The sequence below is a fragment of the Meles meles genome, chromosome X (genome assembly GCF_922984935.1).
Source record: "Meles meles chromosome X, mMelMel3.1 paternal haplotype, whole genome shotgun sequence".
Lineage (NCBI taxonomy): Eukaryota > Metazoa > Chordata > Mammalia > Carnivora > Mustelidae > Meles > Meles meles.
This window is the reverse complement of record NC_060087.1, coordinates 7,737,039-7,757,878: the sequence shown is the minus strand read 5'-3', so window position 1 is coordinate 7,757,878 and position 20,840 is coordinate 7,737,039. Positions and strand designations below refer to the sequence as shown.

Sequence of the window (20,840 nt, the reverse complement as noted above, 5' to 3'; positions counted from 1 at the left end):
ATGGAGATGCCAGTTAAAACAACAATGAGATACGATTGCATGCTTAGTATGATGGTCCAAATCCTGGAACACCGATGACGTCAAGTGCGGGGAGGATATGGAGCCCAGGCTCTCCGGCACATTGCTGGTGAGCATACAAAATGGCGCAGCCTCTTTGGAAGATAGTTGGGCAGTTTGTACAAAACTAAGTATACTTTTATCGTTCCATCCAGCTATTACGCTCCTAGGTATTTACCCAAAAGAACTGAAAACTTATGTTTTCATAAAAACACACAAAAAGCTGCACGGAGATGTTTAATCACCATGGCCCAAACCTGGAAGCAGCCGACATGTCCTTCAGTAGACAAATGGATAAATGAACCGTGGCCCATCCAGACAATGGACTCTTATTTGGCACGAAAAAGAAATGAGCTATCGAGCCATGAAAACCCATGGGAGAACCTTCAATGCACATTACTGAGGGAAAGAAGCCAATCTGAAAAGGCTGCATGCTGTATGATTCCAACTATCTGACATTCGGGAAAAGGCAAAACTAGGGAGACCATAAAAAGATCAGTGGTTGCCAGGTGTTCAAAGGGAGAGAGGGATGAATGGGTAGAGCATGGATGATTTTAAGGGCAATGAAAACACTCTGTATGATACTATGATTATAAATGCATGGCATCATTCATATCTCCAGAGCGATAGAACATAGAACACCAAGCGTGAACCCTAATGTAAACTGTGCAGTCTGGGTGATGATGACGGGTCAGTGTAGGCTCATCAGTTCTAACAAATTTCCCCTCGGGGGAGGATGTTAGATAGTGGGGGAGGCCATGCAGGTGTGGGGCAAGGGATAGTTGGGAAATACCTGTATCTTCTACTCAAGTTTGCCGTGAAACTGAAACTGCCCTAAAAACTCAAGTCTTATTAAAAATGCACCCATGAATGATAACTCTCCAAGCTTCCGTAATATATGACTGTATTTAGTTTGGGAAAAACTTCAGTTCCTGTACATTTCGTTGCTCAAAGGAAGCATTATTTTCCTCATACAAACACATTGATCCAGGTCTGGGAAACACTTTTTTTTTTAAATATTTATTTGACAGAGAGAAATCACAACTAGGCAGAGAGAGAGGAGGAAGCAGGCTCCCCGCGGAGCAGAGACCCCGATATGGGGCTCGATCCCAGAACCCCGGGATCATGACCCGAGCCGAAGGCAGAGGCTTTAACCCACTGAGCCACCCGTGCCCCTGGGAAACACTTTTTAATTTGTCATTTTAAAAGTAGTATATGTAGAAGGAAACATTTCCGGAAAAAAAAGTCTGAAACATGGTAACTAAAACCTCAGATCTGTTCCAGTAAGTTCAGATGGTTGTTTTTTATGTTTTTTATGTCATACCTGGCATTTTGTATCATTCTGCAAATTGATTTCTTTCTGTTCATGTGTCCCTCTTACATGTTTTGACACTTGATAGTAAAAGCCAGGAAGCAAGATTTTTTTTTTCATTTTTACTGGAAGTGATTTTAGCTGCTTTAGAACAAATGTTGTCGAATAACTATGGCCCACTGGTCTTGTTTCCGTGCTAATAGACACAGGTAGCTTTCTGTATAGATGCTGTAGCTCTTTCCCAAGAGCTTTCTTTCAACCAACAGATATGCAAAGGCACAAACCTCAAGTGCTATTTCTTCTGAGTGCTGCATCTGTCCTTCCAGAATGTACTGTCGAGCGAGGGAGAAAAGGCACAAATGCAGAGAATCGATGTTTAAATCAGGGTCAAGAAAATAGCTGAAATATGTGTGTGTGTGTGTGTGTGTGTGTGTGTGTGTGTGTGTGTTGGGGGGAAGTGAGTGTGATGATTAGATAGGAGGAAGGAAAAATAAGTAACATTGAACCATTCCCAGTCCTCTTGCTTCTCTCCGTGAGACATCGCATGGACATTCCCTACACATCTTAAGCATCTAGGTCATTTGGATCCTTAAAAGAAACATGTAGGAAAAAATAAGCTGTTGAGCGATCTCTGTGGACCCATCTCCTCATCCATACATATGTGTATGTTGTAAAGATGGTTGTAAAAAGAGGCAGTTCCCTTGTTGTTTGACACAGTGAAACGCCCTAGGAAACTCCATCATTTCCTGTACTAAGTGTCTGGTGATTTTTCAGCAGGTCGAGAACGAGGTCAGCAAACATTTTCCGTGAAGGGCCAGATCATACATATTATAGGCATTGGGAGTCCTACATCTCTAGTGTAACCTTTCCACTCTGCTGTCATATCAGGACACAGCCCCACACAAGACGGAAATGAATGGGTCTGCCTGGGCTCTAGTTATTAAACAGGCGAGGGCTGGATATGGCCGGGGCTGGACTTTGTCCATCCCTGCTATAGATCAACAGTTGGCACCTCAAGGTCAACTCATGCCTCAATCAATGTGTTAGGAGTAATATCACCCACAATAGATCATTTACGGACTTCAGAATTTTACTTTGTGGGGAAATGAAATGAGAATGGATTTTATTCTAATGTACTTTCTTGAGTCATACCTTGCCACTCCTTGAGAGAAAGTTATGGTACTCACCCGGAGGTCGCGTGGGGTGATGGTTAAGACCCCAAACCGTGGCGTTAAGCCCTATGACTTTGAACCCCAGCTCTGTTACTTGCATTCTGTTACCTTGGACGAGTTACTCAACCTCCTGGCCCTTGATTTCTTCACCTGTGAGATGGGTGTGTTTCAATAGACCATACCTCCTAAAGTTACTTAACAATTAAAGCAGGGAGTACATAATTTGGGCTAGGAATAGTGATGGGTACGTATGTACATGCACAAGAAATGTTAGTTATTCCTCGAATTTCTAAATCCCCTGGGGATAGAGCATAGCTCCCGGCTTTGCTTGTCTGTGCTGTGAGTCATGATGAGCAAGACTCACCATTAATAGTTTTGTTGACTCCAAACTCTTATGGTGCTAATGGGCTGTAATTTTGTATTTTCTTTTTTTTTTTTTAAAGATTTTATTTATTTATTTATTTGACAGATAGAGATCACAAGTAGGGAGAGAGGCAGGCAGAGAGAGAGAGAGAGAGAGGAGGAAGCAGGCTCCCCGCCAAGCAGCGAGCCCGACGCGGGACTCGATCCCAGGACCCCGAGATCATGACCTGAGCTGAAGGCAGCAGCTTAAACCACTGAGCCACCCAGGTGCCCCTGTATTTTCTTACATTAAAAAGTTGCTCTACCCATAGATGGATATTCAGTAAGGAAGAAGGCATCAAAACTCAGTGTAGAAAATGTGAATATAAATCAACAGTGCCTGTGAGTGAAAACAGCATTGGACCATGTCAGGCTATGGCTGTTGAGATTTGCGGAAAGGTTGACCAACTGTTATGTGCCTGGAAATTGTGCAGTATGCTCTTTCGTTGCTTATCAGTGAGCTCTGGAATTCTGAGTCTTACCATTTTTAGGAATAAGGTGATGTGTATTAGCACACCCTTCCTTGTTCCATTAATATTAACCAGTAATGAGTCAATAAAAATGAAGACACGCTCCAATAAATAAGTTGAATATTTTGTAAAAATCACATTAGCATATTCTTTTTTTCCTCATTAACCACTTTCCAAATGGCCTTCCTATTGCCACGTTAATTAATCATGTGCTTAGAGGATGCTTTCATGAATTCCGCAACTTCCTCCGGAAAAGTTTGCCCTGCTATTTGTTTTAATCACCACGAAACTGTGTGTATGTGTGGCGGGGGATGGGGGGCATAAAAATCTGTGTCACCCATGTCTCATTCATCGTGCAAATGACATGGTCACTCCATCTTCCCGACAGGATCCTTCTTTATCTCCCCTTCCCAGAGGGTAACTGAGACTGAGAAGGGTTAGACACCCATGTGGCTAGTCGCGGGCTGAGCTGGACTTTCAAGGCAGTCAGACTATGGAAACCTCCGTGCGGCCCTGGTGCTGTAACACTGTGTCCCGCTGGAAGGAAACAGCTGCAAATGAGCACATGAGACCTGCTTATCACACTGCCCCCAAACCCCGTGACCATTAGAACTATTCCCCGTGGCATCCGTGGCGGAAATCATAGAGAGTGGCATCTGGGTCAAGCCTGAAGAAAGGAAAAACAGTTTTACATTATGGGTGCCCAAGTTTGAGAACTTAATTCCCAATCAGTAGTATTATTAGGTTTTTGTTTCTGCGGCCAGTGGAAGAGAAGGGGAAAGGGTGAGAATCGGCCCTTGGTGTCAGAGAAATCTGGCAGGGGCGGTGGGTGAAGGAATACAGAGCTCGCGCCCCTGTCACAGGGGAGTATGGATGGGTGCGAGAGGGGAGGCGTGGAAGGAGAGAGGCAAAGGTGTGTGGCAAATGCTTCGTGGAATTGGGAGAAAAAGGAAAAAGAGCAAGGAATTTGCCACCCCACTGGTTTCCTAAAACCCTAGCCATTGCAGTGGTTCTCATCTTGAACTGCTCACGAGGATACCGCAGACGGCGTTGTAGACCTACCAAAGCCCGAGCCCCAGTCCTAAAGAGTCTAGCTGTTCTGCTCTGTACCTGCGCAGTCCAATACAGTAGCCACTAGCCACTGTGGCTGTTTACATTTAAATCAATGAAGATTTAGAAAACTAAAAATTAAATGATTCCATTCCGCTAGCCACATCTCAAGCCGCAGCTCACCGGTGGCCGCCGTATTAGGCAGTACAGTCATCATAGAAAGGTCTGTTGGACGTCACTGGTCTGGGGGGGTGCATGGGCGTGGGTATTTTTTGAAAACCGCACCAAGTAATTCTTTTTCTTTTTTTTAATTGAGGTACGCACCAAGTACTTCTTTTTTTTAAAGATTTTATTTATTTATTTGACAGGGAGATCACAAGTAGGCAGAGAGAGGGGGAAGCGGGCTCCCTGCTGAGCAGAGATCCTGATGTGGGGCTCGATCCCAAGACCCTGAGATCATGACCTGAGCTGAAGGCAGAGGCTTAACCCACTGAGCCACCCAGGTGCCCCGACAAGTACTTCTAATGTGCAACCAGGTTAGAGACCTGCTGATCCTTAATCCAGTTTGTTCTGACATCTATTGCCACTTGTACCTGCAAATATGCAGTGCGGATGCGTATATTTTCATTTCAAATAGCTTACTTGCTCGTTCGCTCAGCAACTCAAGGTTAAGTTAGATGAGTTAACTACCAGCCTTCCGCTGGAATGTATCAGTTGCTTTTTCCCATTGAGGTTGAAGAATGACAGTAATTCGTGCTGATTTGGAACTACTTATTGGGGGAGTTTAAGAAGATAAGGTATCTTAAACTGAAACCCAGAGGCTGACCAGCCACAGCTCACACTTCGGGCCCAGATTAGAGGTGACCGATGTTCACACACTTGGTGATACTTGAAACTAATTCATTCGGGTAATGAGTTTATGAAGTCTAACGTCATCCGTAGGAAGCTGTTTTCCTTTCCTGTTGGACAAGAACCTCAGTGAGGGGAGGCTTTGCAGGGTGATAGGTGCAGCTGATGAAACAAAACGTGGTCAAGTGTGGCGCTGAAATGAGAAACCACAACGGAATTCACTCTGCTATTTGCCGATTTTGTCTTGCCTGCGAGTTTCCAGCGCAGACCTTTCCCTCTCCGGAGTGTGACAGTCATCTCTCTTCAAGGCTGTACTTCCTGCTGCTTTAGAAATACCTGATGGGGAAGCCAGTTCTCCAGTTTGGGTAACATTTCTTCAGCATCCCGAATGTTTCAGTGAGCAGTGGACCCCCCCACCAGGTCTGAATAAATGACCTGTTCTGCAGAGCCTCCCCGGGACATCTTCCCCAGAACCAGTGTCCTCTCATCTGAGGGGCCTTTCATGGGTGAAATCTACAGTCTTCATTCTTAGAACTCAGCTTTCCTCGCAATGTGGGTAGAAGGAGCCGCCTGAGAAAGGAAGGCCACTCTGTGCCGTGTATGAAAGCCAGTGACATCATGTCCGTGTGTCTCTGTGAGAATGAGAAGAGAATGATCTTTCCTAGGTCTACCCTGCCCGACCCACAAAATGACATTCGGATTTCTCACTCTCCCCCCTCCCACCCCCGAAGGCATTCTCCCAGTAGCATACTGGGCCCAGCCTCCCTGGGGATCCACATTTCTTGGAAGAATTCAGGGACTGTCCTAAAGAAAGCATCCCTAAGGGGTGCCTCGGTTATGGCTGCCGAAAGCCTCATTTCGTGAGTTGATGTCGTGCGTGGGGCCTCCATTTACTGTTCACGCTGCAGACCTCAAGGTCTGCTCATCCTCTCTAGCCCCTTCCTATGCGTTCTGCACCACTCTGCTTCATTCAGCTTTCCTCAAACGCCCCTTTCCTCGTGTTACATGTCTACCCAGAAACATAGGGTGCATATTCCTACTGGCAAAGATGGGACAGTCAGGAAGTTTTCTAAAATGCCTGCTCCTCTTTCCTGAAAACAAACCCCGGTCCCTCCCCTTGCTCCTGGAGGCAGTTGCCTCAACAGCTTTTCTTTTCTTTTTTTCCCTTTGGGCACTCAGTCCATAAGGGATTCATTGAAAAAAGGTCACTGGCTCAGCTGGGATGTACCCTAAGGGTTAAACCCGTTGCATTTGGAAACAGACCAGCCTACTGCCTAAGTTGGAACTCCTTACTCCCTAGTCCTGTGAATTAGTTAAGTTCCCTTTGTCTCCGTTTTCTCAGCTGCAAAACGGGGGTAATCCTAGTATCTGCCCCCTAGACCATAGCAAATAGCCATGGAGGCAATGAGGACTAAGTATTAGACGTTCTTTACTATGGTTTTGACTGTTTCAGATCTGTGGCCTTAAGTAACTTTCCAGTTACCTAATACTTTGTTTTGATGGCAAGTTTTTAGATTTGAAGGATCTAAAATTCACTCTCTCTGCAAATGGGTCACAGTGGTAGCAGGAGGATGCTAGAGATAAGACCAAGGTCAAGTACCGGGGGCGGGGCGTGGACAGAGAGAGCTATGGTTAAAGAAGCAAATGACGGGAGCAAGAGAATGCAGAGTCCTCCTTCTGTGCTTGCACTTGGCACCCCACCTCCACAAGTTCTGATCAGTCCAAAGGTAGGGTCCAATAGGTAATTAAAATAAAAGATACCACATTTTCGCTGCATGCCTTAAGGTAGCAGGAGGACTAAAATGTCCTTCACAATTTGCCTTTTTAATGTATAATCAGAAAACATTAAGACCTTATGCGCTAGTTCTGTGGCACTGGCCAAAAGAGGTTAATTGGACCAATTCATCAGTAATGAATGTGTCTAAATGAAATTTCGCTGTGCCATTTTATCAGATGGAGTCGTAATTCTGAAACATAGACGCATCACCTGTTTCTAAATATTGACTACATATTATTTAAAAACTGAAGGATGCCATTAGATACGCATTTATCTTCTTGCTCATTAAAGACTTTCTAAATTGTCTGCAAAATGGTTTATTAAGGTTAGTTTTTATTTTATTATCCAGTTCACCAGCCACCTTCTTTCCATGCGAACATGTAGAAAGTCAAGAAACGAGCTGTTAGGCGGTTCAGTACGGAGACGTACGGGAGAGGTTCCAGAGGCTGGTTTAGGTTAAGGAAGGTCAGGTTAGCTGCTCCGTCACATGCATCCCCAAATCCCACCGTACCGGTGTGTTCCTCCCTCATGTCGTCCCCGTGTCCATGGCTGCTGGGATGGCTAAGCCCCAAGCACGGAGTCAAGGGCCCAGGCTCTGCTCTCTTCCACACGGGAAGATGTTGATTTGCTTATCCGTGGCTGCATCACACACTATCCCAAGACCTTGGTGCTTAAAACAACCACCATTTTATTTGCTCGTGGCTCTGCGGTCCAACCTGGGCTCAGCTCTGCTTTTCTGCTGACCTTGACACTGGTCGCTCAGGAGGCTTTATTCAACCTGGAGGTTGGCAGGAGGATGGATACCGCTGGGACGTCGGGACAGCTGAACTTCACCCTCTCTCTCCACATGGTCTCCCCAGTACAGTAGCCAGACTTAAGACATGGTGGCGGGAGGGTCCCAAGGACGCAAAAGCAGCATTCTCCGGGCCCTCCATAGTCTGAGGTCCAGAATCATCTCAGCATCATTTCTGCCACAGTCGATTGCTTCGAGCAAACAACAGGGCCGGCCGGGACTGCAGGGCAGCAGACGCTAGGACGTGAATACTGGGAAGTGTCATTTCTGCCTGGAACGGGCACGTGTAGCTCTGAGAACCCTTGTCTCCAGGTTGTCATGGGCTGGAAGTGAAGCTCATCGCTTTCTCCCACAGTCCATTGGCTAGAGCCTAGTCACGTGGCTGCTAATACCTGCGAGGGGCTGGGGGCAGTGGCTAGGAAAGAGTGAGAGTCTGTGAGCAGCCCATCGGTCTGTTCCTCTGTTCCTGTGCCTCCATCCCCTCCTCTGTCTCAGAGAGTTGTGGAAGGGAGTGAGCGCATGACCCACGTGCACTGCCTAGTACTTAATACATGCTTCAGTCCGTTTCTATTATGATCAGTATTGTTGTTATTTGTTTTTATGCAATGACTACTTGACTTTACGCCATTTAAATCAGCACACATGGATGGCAGCGGAGGCCATGCGGAGGAGACGTCCAAGGGTTTTAAGCAAATCAGTGTTGTCATTGGAAATGTACTCACCCCAAGAGTTGGACAGAGTGGTTGTGTAATACTTTTGCCCTGAATGTGCAAAATGTCCCCAGTGGCCTATGCAGGAATAATCCAGAAGAAGAGCCAAAGAAGAAGGTGGAGTGAATACTTAGGGGAGTAGATTCTGAAGCTATAGGCTGGTGCGTGGCGCCCTAGCCTGGTGAAGAGTCAAGTAGATAAAGGATTGCTGTCGTATTCTAGGCGCTTCCGCTGAGCAGGCCCTTCCGTGGATTGGACCTTTTCATTGCTTCCTGGTATTTATTTCTAAGGCCATCTGGGTGCTTTTTTGGCCTCTTGTGGGTTCTGCGTAAAGAGCTGATATTTAATTAAGAGAAGATTTTTTATCTTCGCCCTTCGTTTTTCTGGCTTGACCGCATTTTTCCAAAGAATGCCAGGGATACACAACTTCTCCATTATTTCTGCATTTCCTCTCCTGGCCAGACTCCCTTCAACTCTTAAAACAGACTAGGAATTCCCCAAGACATTGTCTCTTGTGATTATTTGAGATTGTTCACTTAGAGAAATAGTCACTTTCTTATGAAACATTTGTTAACCTGACCATTAAATAATTGATTTCACAGGCCACTCCAGTCTTAGGTAATGATTCTTATTAAGTTACTGTCTAGTTCTCATTAGACATTTATGACATGGCGCTGACTAGTGTGGGCTGAGGACTGTGGCTTTGTCGTCCAATTAATTTGTAAGCCGCATACTGGTTGGGATCACAGCTGCGGTACTTACAAGCTGCGAATCTTTGGGCAAGTTACTTAACCTCTCTGAACCTCTATTTCCTCATCTGTAACATGGGATATAATGTAACCCACGCCTTATAATTCTTTTAGCAGTTAATGAATCAACACCCATAAAATGCTTAGAGAAAGGGACACTTGGGTGTCTCAGTGGGTTAAAGCCTCTGCCTTCGGCTCAGGTCATGGTCCCAGGGTTCAGGGATCGAGCCCCACATCGGGTTCTCTGCTCAGCAGGGAGCCTGCTTCCTCCCCTCTCTCTCTGCCTTCCTCTCTGCCTACTTGTGATCTCTGTCTGTCAAATAAATAAATAAAATCTTTTAAAAAGCTGCTTAGAGAAAGCGTTGGGAGCACTTAGAATGCTCACAATGAGAACTACATGTTGTTTTCATGTATTCATAATCTAAGACATCAGTTGCCTAGCAATGACAAATGAATTGCATATTTATCAATTTCATGTGAAATAGTATACGAAATACATTTAAATGAGGGTCTCAATTCCATTAGCGAGTGTTCACATTGCATGAACCACTCTCTGCTGGAACGATGACTATTTTCCACATCTGAGTTTTTGGGGAAGTGGATGGAGGTGGAGCTCTATGAGGAGACAGGTAGATTTTGACTCGGAATTTCTCTTTAAGTGTAACTGTCCTAGTAAAGAAAACCATCTGATGTATTTTATTGTTTCTGAATTCCTTTCTCTTGCTAAATAAATACCAGCAGCAACAGAAGCTGTGTGTGGCTTCTATCAAGTGATGATTAACCTCACAGAATCCTAGTAAAAAACATACCAGAATCTCTAAGTTTTGAGTAAGATGTTCCATGAAATCATTTCTCAGTTTGTCAGTTATCATCACAGTGAGAGCTGGAATTCACTTGAGACCACAAAAGAACTATAACTTCATATCGACTGGAAAGTCAGAATGACTTTTGGAATTGTTTTTTGCCTCGGCGCCACATAGCACACATGGGACTCAAGGTAATTCGGGATCAGCATATGTTTTGAATCTTCCTTCTTTCCTTTTCTTTCCGCTCTTTCTGGATTTCTCCCCGCCACCCCCAACTCCCACCTGCACCCTCTTCAACATGGCCACGCGATGAACATCCACGCTGCCCTCCACACCCCTTGTTCAGGAAACGAACAACTTCTCAAGGACTGTTGTTCCACAAAGAGCATAAAATTCAGAGCATGTGTTATGCTTCAGTCTAAAAGACAATGAAATCTTTTCCTTTTTCAATGTTTTTTTTTCCTAGTGTTAGCAAAATGAAGACGCCTATGGTTTTAAAATATAATTTAAGAGTTGAGAATTGGCCCTACACAAGAAAAGCGTCCTGTGTGCTTTATCATGCCCTGAGGGGTTTTACCCGAGGCTTCCAACATTCTTTGGTTGATTCCTAATAAGGACAGTTTGCACAGTTACAATCCAATTACCATTTGTAGATCCCTCTGGAAAGGGGGATTTTTTTTAAAGAGGAATCTTTTCCTAACTCCAGAATATCTCTTCAAAATAGTCTTATTAAAATAAAAATCAGGAAATCCAGTTTCAATTTCTCTGCATTCTTTTCATCCCTCCCCCTCCCTCATTCTCTTTCTCACACACACACACTCACTCACTCACACACTCTCAGTGACACAGACTGCCTCCGTTCTGAAGGGACAGGAACTTCTCAATAGTCCAATGACAAGATTGCTTTTTTTTTTTTTTTTTTTTTGGTCCCAGCATTCACAGTAGCAGAGATCTCTGGCACCAAAAGGTACTGTGGGAGAGTCACTGCCCTGCCAGCTGGGCCATTTCTCAGACACTCTTGTAATCTGCCATTGCAGGCTGCATTTTTCACCAAAAGAATAATTTTTTTTTTTAAAAGAACAGACTCAAGTTCCTACTCCAAGCTCAACTTGGTTAAATTAGGGCAGCAAAGACCCGGCCGAATAGAATTCATGGGTAAGCGATACAAGTATCTCTGCTTATGCTTCTTTCCGAGAAGATCACTGGGCTAAAATGTTCTGCTTCTTACACATCTATCTTGTAATTTGGGAAGAAAAGTGGATTGATCAGTGTCTGAGCTGTGCGACAGCCCAAGTACTGTCTGTGCCAGGAGAGATTTATGAGCGCGTTATTTTTAGATCAGTTGATAATGCTAAAGCAGCTTGAACTGAGCAAAGCGGAGCGGAGAGGAGCCTGCCGTGATGACTCGGGACAGCATTCACTGGGCTGCTTTCTGCGAAAACTTCGGCACAGGCCGTTTTGAGTTCTGAAAGAATAAAGCGGCTTATCTCCTGGGCTTCTTGAACTCGCTGCGGCATTTTCGTTGCTGTGCATATGATAAATAAGGCTCATAAAAAAAATTCTAATGTGCTCTATTTTACCAAAGAGGAAAATCTTAAGCTCCTGGATTTTTAAACACTGTCTGGCTTGCCCTGCTGTAGGGCTGTGTCCCATAATGAAAAGACTGGGTGGGGGAAAGAGGCAGAATGGGACCCTTCTGTCCCAGCTCCCGCTCTGTCACTGTAGGCGCCGTCTAACCTCTTTGGACCCTGCTTTCTTCCTTTGTAAACGGAGGGGCTTGGATCGGTTTATCATGAGAAGTGGTGAAATGCGTATGGTGGGTTGGGGTCTGGATTCTGGAGCCCATAGCCTGGCTTCAGATCCCAGCTCTGTCACTTACTAGTCACTTCCGACTCATGCCTATGTTTCCTCATCTGTAGTATGGGAATGATGATGGTAACATAGTCCTTAGGGTTGCTGTAAGAAGGAAAACGAGCTACCACGATAAAGGCTTAGAGCACTCACTAGCAGAGAGTGAGCTGTCCGTGAGTGTTAGCGCTATCTTCAAGGTCCAGTCCATGCCCGGAGGTCGGCCATTTCTACTGTCCGTGAACGAAATCAAATTATAGAAAGATAAGCAAAACCATCAGCTGCTGGTCCTGTCACTGAGAATTTCTCATTTGTGCAAACGTTTCCATTGTCCACACTCTGGGATCGGTGCAGGCTGGGTTACCTCCTCTCCATCCAAGATGCAAGTGAAACTTAAAACTCAGAATTAAATTGGTGGCGGGTAGACCAGTCCATGATCTAACTGAGGACATACAGAAATGGAATTGGCCTTTTGTTCTGATGGTTTTGCCTTTGGGGACTCCCAACCTGTCGCTGTATCCCCTCAATACTAACCGTTAGAAAGGTTCTTTCCACCGGAAATGAGATGTGAGTGACATTTTATTTTTTCGAACGCTGATAGTGCCGTCCTCGCTCAACAATGTTCATTTCTACTTCTTTGGTTTATCAGTAATTTAGATGAGTAGGTCATTTGCAGATAACCACTTTTATATCACCCTGACTTTTACATCCTTTCCAATATCCCCAATTCTTACTACATTATGTGATTTCTTTGTAGGCTCTTTGGGATGTTGCCCAGAGAAAATCTTAGGAGAGGAGGAAAATGTTGATCCCAAAGATAAATCCAAATCATAGAGGTGCCTTTGCTTTTAGTCTGGCCCAGGGATCAGCAGGTTTTCTCTGTGAAGAGTCAGATAATAAATATTTTCAGCTTTGCAGCCCAATGAAAGTAGCAGTAGACAACACCTAAGTGAATGAGTGGCTGTGTTCCAATAAAACTTTATTTACAAAAGCAATCAGTAGGCGGGGTTCAGTTCACAGGCACTTGCTTGCCAAACCCTGGCTAGTCATCATTCCCATGCCATAGTTTAGGAAAACAAAGCATAGGAGGGAAAAATAGCCTCCTAACAGCCACAGGGCTGGAAGGTGGCAGAAGTGGAGTTTAAGCCTTGGCAGCCCAGCTTGCCAGCCCTTGCTTTTAGGCACTACCCCAACTGCCCTTGTGTCAGTTCATCTCTGCGGGAGACTCTCCTCTCCTGGAAGCTGCCTGGCTCATCACCTCACCTCCCTACAGAAGGGTTGACTCAAATATTATGTTCTTGATAAGGTTGCCCTGAAAACCCCTCCCCTACCCCAGCATGCCTGATTCCTCTCACCCTGTCTACCTTTTTTTCTCCTAGGGTTTTAGCACCTTGTAGCTTGCTGTGTAATTTACTTGCTATGTAAATTACTATGCTCTGTAATTTACTCATTTATTATGTTCATTTCTTATCAGTTTCCTTCACTAAACAGGAAGCTTCTTGAATGCAAGGTGCTTTGTTTTGTTTACCGATGAATCCACACATTTATTATTAGATGTAAGAACAGTGCCCGGCCCTTAGAAGGTGCTCATTTAATACTTGATGAACGCATGAAGTGCACATTTCCATTACGCTACAGTGATTTTTTTGGATACTCGTTGTATAGCAATAAAGAGCTACTACCCCAAAGGAAAAAAAACGGACTGCCATACCTACTAACTGTTCAGAATTTTCTAAAATTCCTTCTTTAATTAAAAAAAAGACTAGACTAGATTAATAAAGCATAAATATTATGCCCGACATAGCAGAAGTATTAAATTTTCTTAAAGATCTTTTAGAAGAAGTGACTGACACATCAAGAGAAGAATTAGCCAATGTTATTCTATTGAGTTCCTCAAGGAGAACTTCTTTTAAGAGTCCAAACAGGGGTGTGACGGCTACACAGATACACGGTTGGCTTTGCCCAGAAGCTCATGAAGAAGGGAGTTCCTTGTCATTGGTGATGTGTTTATTTTGGAGTTATAAAGAACCAGGCAGCCCTTTTCAGAAATGTCGGTTGCAAGCCTGGTATTTAAACTTGTGCCATGCTTCGGCAACACATTGTGATTATCTGGGAACCTTGGCTGTGCAGATGACAGCTGGCCACAGCAGAAAACAGTTAAAAAGGCATTTAGCCCCCCGTGTGGTTTATCTAAATGCTGTGCCATTTTTCAGGCCTCAACAGACTGATCTGATCTGTTCTTCTGCTCCTCACCCATGGGGAGCCACATACCAGGTGGTGAGCTTATAAACACCTAGAGAAGGCATCTAACGCACAGTGGAGCCATTTATTACTGAATTCAGTGCACATTTCTTAAGAGTTTTTGGTGTCCCTAACCCTGCCAGGTTTAAAAGGGGGATGCAGATGTAGAGTCATGATGACTCATATTATAACGTAATTACCACGTAGTCAGGGCTTGCAGGCAGCTAATAATCCCTCTCCAAGAAATTCCCTTGCATTGTTTCATATGATCACTACAAACCCATGAGTGGTCTTGTTCTTTGCTGCATCTTATTGATGAAGGCAGTGAGGCTCGGGGATGTTCTGCCTCTTGCCAAAAAGCTCATCTCCATCATAACCCAAGTCTTCACCACCATATCAGTGGGTCTCAACCTTCATTGTGCAAAAATAAAAATCACCTGGGTTTATGATGATGGTGCTCGAGCCCTACATCAGCCTTACAGCCCAGAAACCTGCATGTTTAACAAGATGGTTTAACAATCATCTGCCCAGGTAATTGCATGGCCCTAGGTCTGCAGCCATATTTGGAGCAGCCCTGCCCCACTCCTTGCTGGCTCCCTCGGCCTTGGGAAGTTTACAGTTGGATGAGGTTAAAGAAATGCCACAATTAGAGCCTAGTCTTGAGGACATAAGAAAACAATGTGGTATAGACCAAAACCAAAGTTATTTCAATCAATTTTATTTCATGGGAAAATCAAGTCTGTTTGTAAAGATGCAATTTAGCTCAAAAGACTGACCTTTCGGGATAAATCACAGATATTAGATTGTTGGTTTTTCAGTTTGTCTTTTGCTTCTTTTTTTTCGAAATGTGGAGACATGCACTTCTGGTGGAAAGGAAGTCTCTTTAGTTAATGCTTTCGGTGAATTGTTCTCCAGTTGATCCAGATTCTGTTGTATGGAGACCTTTCTTTGGTTTGTTTGTTCCACTTAAATTGGTTTGTGTTGTTTGTGCTTCTTTTTTTTTTTTTAAGATTTATTTATTTTACAGATAGAGGTTACAAGTAGGCAGAGAGGCAGGCAGAGAGAGAGAGAGAGAGAGGAGGAAGCAGGCTCCCTGCTAAGCAGAGAGCCCGATGCGGGGCTCAATCCCAGGACCCTGGGATCATGACCTGAGCTGAAGGCAGAGGCTTTAACCCGCTGAGCCACCCAGGCGCCCCGCTGTTTGTGCTTCTTAATGCTAGTCTTAAATAACTTCCATAAAAAAATTCTGTTTATTTGTATAATACGCAGAATAATACATGTGTAATATACAGAATGATGAATCATATACCTAAGAATACATAGTGCATGCACTTAGTGTTAAACCAAACTCATCAATGATTGTTAATAGCTCCTGACACCATCATTTTAAGGAGATTCTGAGTAATCTGGACCTAACAGCAGACCTAAACGTATGCCATGCCAGGGTTTCTCAGCCTCTGGACTATGAACATTTTGGGCCAGACATTTCTTTCTTGTGGGGGGCTGTCCTGTGTGTTGTAGGATGTCGAAGAGATCATTGACCTTTACGCACTAGATGCCAGTAGCAAAGCCATCCCCAGACTTATGACAGCCAAAAATGTTTCCAGACATTGCCAACAGTCCCCCAAGGGGGCAAAAATCACCCTCAGAGACCACTGCACGATATCTTTTGTATCATATCGTTACCCTTTTTTAATGCTGTCCAATAGTACTCCAGATTTAAAAGATATTTTTACAACTGTCACAGCCTGTAGTCTATCCTGAAACATGGGGTCAGTTCCAACTTCACCTTACACTTACGATATTTAAACAAATTTGAAGTCATCTACTCTCAACCTCGAAAGAAAAATCCTATGGCAGCCACTCGAAAGACTAGAGCCAGAGAGCCTTGAAATGAATTTATGAGATGAATGATCACCAAAGAAACATGGTGGCCTGGAACACAGTTTGGGGGTCGAGGAAAAGCCAAAGGCACACCCTGGGCTGCGCTGGTGGGCTTTGGCACTCTTCTGGCTGCTTGTCTTGAGGATCACAGAGCAGTATCGACCTTTGTGTTCAGGTCTTCCTGCTCGTGAGAGGTCTGATGGGTGAGCATGGGCGTTATGGATTCATTATTCTTCAGTTCTGATATTATAATGTTTATTTTCTGCCCTCATATACTGCCATTTTTTGGCTCATCCACAGACTCTGTTTAAAAAGACTGTTTCTTTTTTATTTTTGAGAGAGAGTACATTATATGTTAATTAATTGAATTTAAATAAAAGAGAGAGAGGGAGGGAGAGGGAGAATCTTAAGCAGGCTCCATGCCCAGCGTGGAGCCCAAAGGACTGTTTCTTAGCAGTTTATTCAAATCCACAGGACATCTCCCATGTAGATAAAACGTTACATGGGTGCTTTGTTTCTAATTTATTACTGAACTCGTGATGTACCTGATTCATTTAGTCCATAGATTGACAAATATTTATTCAGTGACAGTTAAGAGCCAGGTACTGTCTTGGGTACTAGGAACATCAAGGTGAGTAAACCAGGTGAGTTTATTCATTGAGCGTCTGCCTTCGGCTCAGTTTATGATCCTCAAGTCCTGGGATCAAGCCCCACGTCGAGCCTCCCGCTCACTGGGGAGCCTGCTTCTCCCTGCCCTGCTGCTCATGCTCGTTCTCTCTTTCAAATAAATTAATTAAATCTTTTTTTAAAAAATAAGCAGAAGAGTAGGACACAGACATGTACTGAGAGAAGACCATGTGAAAACAGAAAAGATGCCATTAAAAACCCAAAAGATCCTATCTCTTTGTATCAGGGGTTGGCAAACTCTAGCCAGTGGGCCAAATCCAGCTTGCTGGCTGTCTTTGCACCACCAAGCCAAGAGCAGTTTTTACATCTTTGAATGGTTGAAAAAAATCACAAAAAGAGTAATATATGGTTCTAGGTGTCTTTCTTAGAGGCTTAGAGAGTATAACTCTCTATTCGTTCAAATTTGACTCAGCAGCGTACCTAACCTGGCATCTTTGCTGATCTCTGCGTGTGGGAAGTGCTCCCTCCCTCAGTTTCTTTCCAAATCTGTTTCCAGTCATCTTTCCCATATGTAGATGGAATCAGGCTCTGCTAGCAGTCAAGGTTCCGTACTGTCTAGCCATCACCTACTGAGTACAGTCCAATCTACTTTGCAATGCCCGCAGAAGAAGCCCTATAGGATCTGGCCTTGACTTCTGCATGGCTTTGCCTCCCGCTCTTTCCCTCCCTCCAAGCTTGTAATTCCCCAGACAAGCTCGTTCTCTCCAGTTCATTTGCCTTAGCACCCACTGTTGTTTCCAATTTTGCATTTCTACAAGGCAAACCCTCCCTCCTCTTACCCAACCTTCCAGTCTTCACTGAAACACCATCTTCTCTAGAAAGCTTTCCTTGATCCCCCAGACAGATGTCTGAGCCTTTTCTCCTAGGCACCCCATTGCATCTGGTACTGACTTCCAGTATCACAGTCTCTATGTCTGATGGATCAAATGTGCTTTTCCTTATTAAAGTTGAACTCCGTAGGGACAAGGACTGTGTTGTCACTTTGATAACCACAAGCCTAGTACTGTTCTCAGCATATAATAGGTACTCATTAAATTTTTTAAAAATAATTAACCAAGGGGACATAGCAAATAAAAATAAAACAGATCTTACAGGGGTTGGTTTATTTCCATCATAGGCTAGGGTTCAGAGCTTGGCCAACTACAGCCCACTGGACAGATCCAGGCTTCCACCTGTTTTTACTAACGAGGTTTTATTGGAACACAGCCACACTCATTCATCTCTGAATTGTCTATGGCCACTTTCTGCCACAAAGGCAGATTTGAGTAGTTTTGACAGAGACCACATGGCCTGCAAAGCCTGAAATATTTACTGTCTTGCCTTTTACAGAAGAACACAGTCTAGAGATAATTGAGCCAATTGGAGGTCACCTTCTTAAATGCTTTTTAAATGAATAGGCATGTAATCCCATTTTGACACTTCAGATAGCAGTGGGCTTTCCTGGATACCTAAACTTCATATTTAAAAGTCACCGACTCATCTGGAACTTTCATTTGGGAGGAAAACACTTCAATTCACTGATATTGTGCCTTGGGGTACCCTAAGCCTGAAGGGTGTGAGTGAGAGGTACACCCAAGGTGTGAGTCCCTAGCTCCTGTCTACACTTGGGTTTCCTCTGATTATACCCAAAAACAGAAAAAAAGAAAGAAAAATTGCAAAACATACTGGGCCTGGAAGAATTCTTTTTTCAGTTCGCCAAATGCGATGGCCATTACCCACTTTGCCTCGATTTGCTCACTCACTTCCCTGCCCAGACTGTCCTCACGTCATGCCCCTGAACCCAGCCTGGGCTCCTGTTACTTCTCACCATTATCCACCGGACACAAACTCAGACATGTAAAGACAAGCAAAACGCCCTCACTTGCTTTAACTCCTTCCCGGTCATGGCGTTCCCTGTGTGGCCTTACCTGGCCGCTCTCTCCGAAACGTAAGTCGTGTCCTCTCCTCACACTTCCAGCCCCTTCCCTGCCTTTCGGTCCATCCCTAGGCGTTACCGTATTTAACACACTATACCCTTTACTTACCCTGTTGATTGTCTGCCCCTACTGGAGTATAACCTCTCCATCTGTTAAATGCATGCAACCCTACATAAGAGGGGGAAAATAACAAAGAATCAACGGAGTGCCATTTACTGTCAGAATGAACATTCTAGGCAGGAATTTGCTACCATGAGGGAGTGCAGGTGTTTTAATAGCCACTGGGGCCAGCCTTTCTTGTCTCTCTTCTGTGAGGTGAGCGGTAAGGATGGTGAGGTCTTAGGGGACTTCTTAAGGGTTCCTCAGGTCCCCAGCAGCTCCCGAGCACTGCCCTTGAGGGCCAGCACTGTCCGTTCCTCCCGGAACTTTTTTTTTTTTTAAATATTTTTTATTTATTTGACAGAGAGAAACCACAACTAGGCAGAGAGGCAGGCAGAGAGAGAGGAGGAAGCAGGCTCCCTGCGGAGCAGAGAGCCCGATGTGGGGCTCGATCCCAGGACCCTGGGACCATGACCCGAGCCAAAGGCAGAGAGTTAACCCACTGAGCCACCCAGGCGCCCCCCTCCCGGAACTTTTTTTGATGGTCAAGGGACTGCTAGCAGGTCTTCCAAACTCTTGGGTGGCGGCTTTTTGTGGGTCACAGGAAGTCCTCAGTAAGGGGGCATCAGGCCTCAGAGGATCATGAAGACTTATTTCTCGGGGCATCACATTCTCGCTGTCTGCAGGGAGGGCAGAACTATTCACTCCGTGGATGTGCACGTGCGTGCGAACATACTCACGACTGGGGGGGTCTTGCCTTTCCTTCTTTGATGTGGAGGATTTTAACATCAGTTGTCTCTGTGATTATACATAGTTCTTAGAGAGCACATCTCTGTACCTCTCGTGATCAAAGCAGCTCAGAGTGCTGGAAATAGAAACTTCACTGGTTACAATTTAGCAGAGTTCGAGGGCACATGTTCTTAACTTGAGTTCTGATTCGTTCCCAGTCTCATGAAGTTATACGATTTGGGGAAAAGTACTTAACTCCTGCAAGCCTCAGTTTCATCTGTACTATAATATATTCACATAGACTGAATATTGCTTTAATATTACTATAATGTATCATACACATATATTATAATCATGTGTCATAAGTATATATTTGTATCTAATAATATATGTTATATAGTAGAAATAGACTAGATTGTATTATTATAGAGCATACTGTATTATTAAATACTGTGCAGTTTACTCTTGAACATTGTGGGAGTTGGGGCACCAATGCCCCCATGCAGTCAAAATTCCATGTTTAATTTTTGACTTCCCCCAAATTTAACTACTAATAGGCTACTACTTGACTGGAAGTCTTACCAATAACATAAAGTCCATGAACATATTTTGTCTGTTACATGTATTATAGACTACATTCTTCCAATAGAGTAAGCTAGAGGAAAGAAGATGTGATTAAGAAAATCGTAAGGGGGTGCCTGGGTGACTCAGTCAGTTGGGCGTCTTCCTTCAGCTCAGGTCACCATCAGGTCCCAGCATTAAGCTCCGCGTCTGGCTCTCTGCTCAGCGAGGAGTCCACTTATCCCTCTGCCCCTTCCCCACTCTGCTCACGGTTGTGCTCTGTCTCTCTCTGTCTCTGAAATAAATAAACAAATATCTTTTTTAAAAAAGAAAGACATAAGGAAGAGCAAATATATTTACTGTACTGTACAGTATTTATCCAAAAATATCCAAGTATAAGTGAGTGGACTTGTGTGTTCAAACCTGTGTCGTTCAAGGGTAAACCAAAAATGGTAACCACCTCATAAGGTTGTTGGTAAGCCGTCCATACACGCTTGCCCTTGTGGATCTAGTGCACACAAAGGCAACTAGCAGCGATTGTTGCTGTTCCTGAGATATGTAACCACAAAGATCCTGTGCATTCCCGGAGAAGAGAGGCAGTAGGACCCTCGAAGTGTCTTTTCCAGAGCTTTCTTTGGCCTCTGTGTGAATTGTTATATGGGATCAAGTGATCCAACAGCTACTAGAGATTTGGATGTTTGCGACGGACTGAGAAAATGCCCGGGTAA

At 44.3% G+C, this 20,840-nt stretch overlaps 1 protein-coding gene across 4 annotated transcripts in view; it reads left to right on the top strand.

The window, feature by feature from the left end:
- The window catches only part of ARHGAP6 (Rho GTPase activating protein 6), a 502,257-nt gene that overhangs the window by 407,321 nt on the left and 74,096 nt on the right, over positions 1-20,840 (top strand). The window lies entirely within an intron of this gene.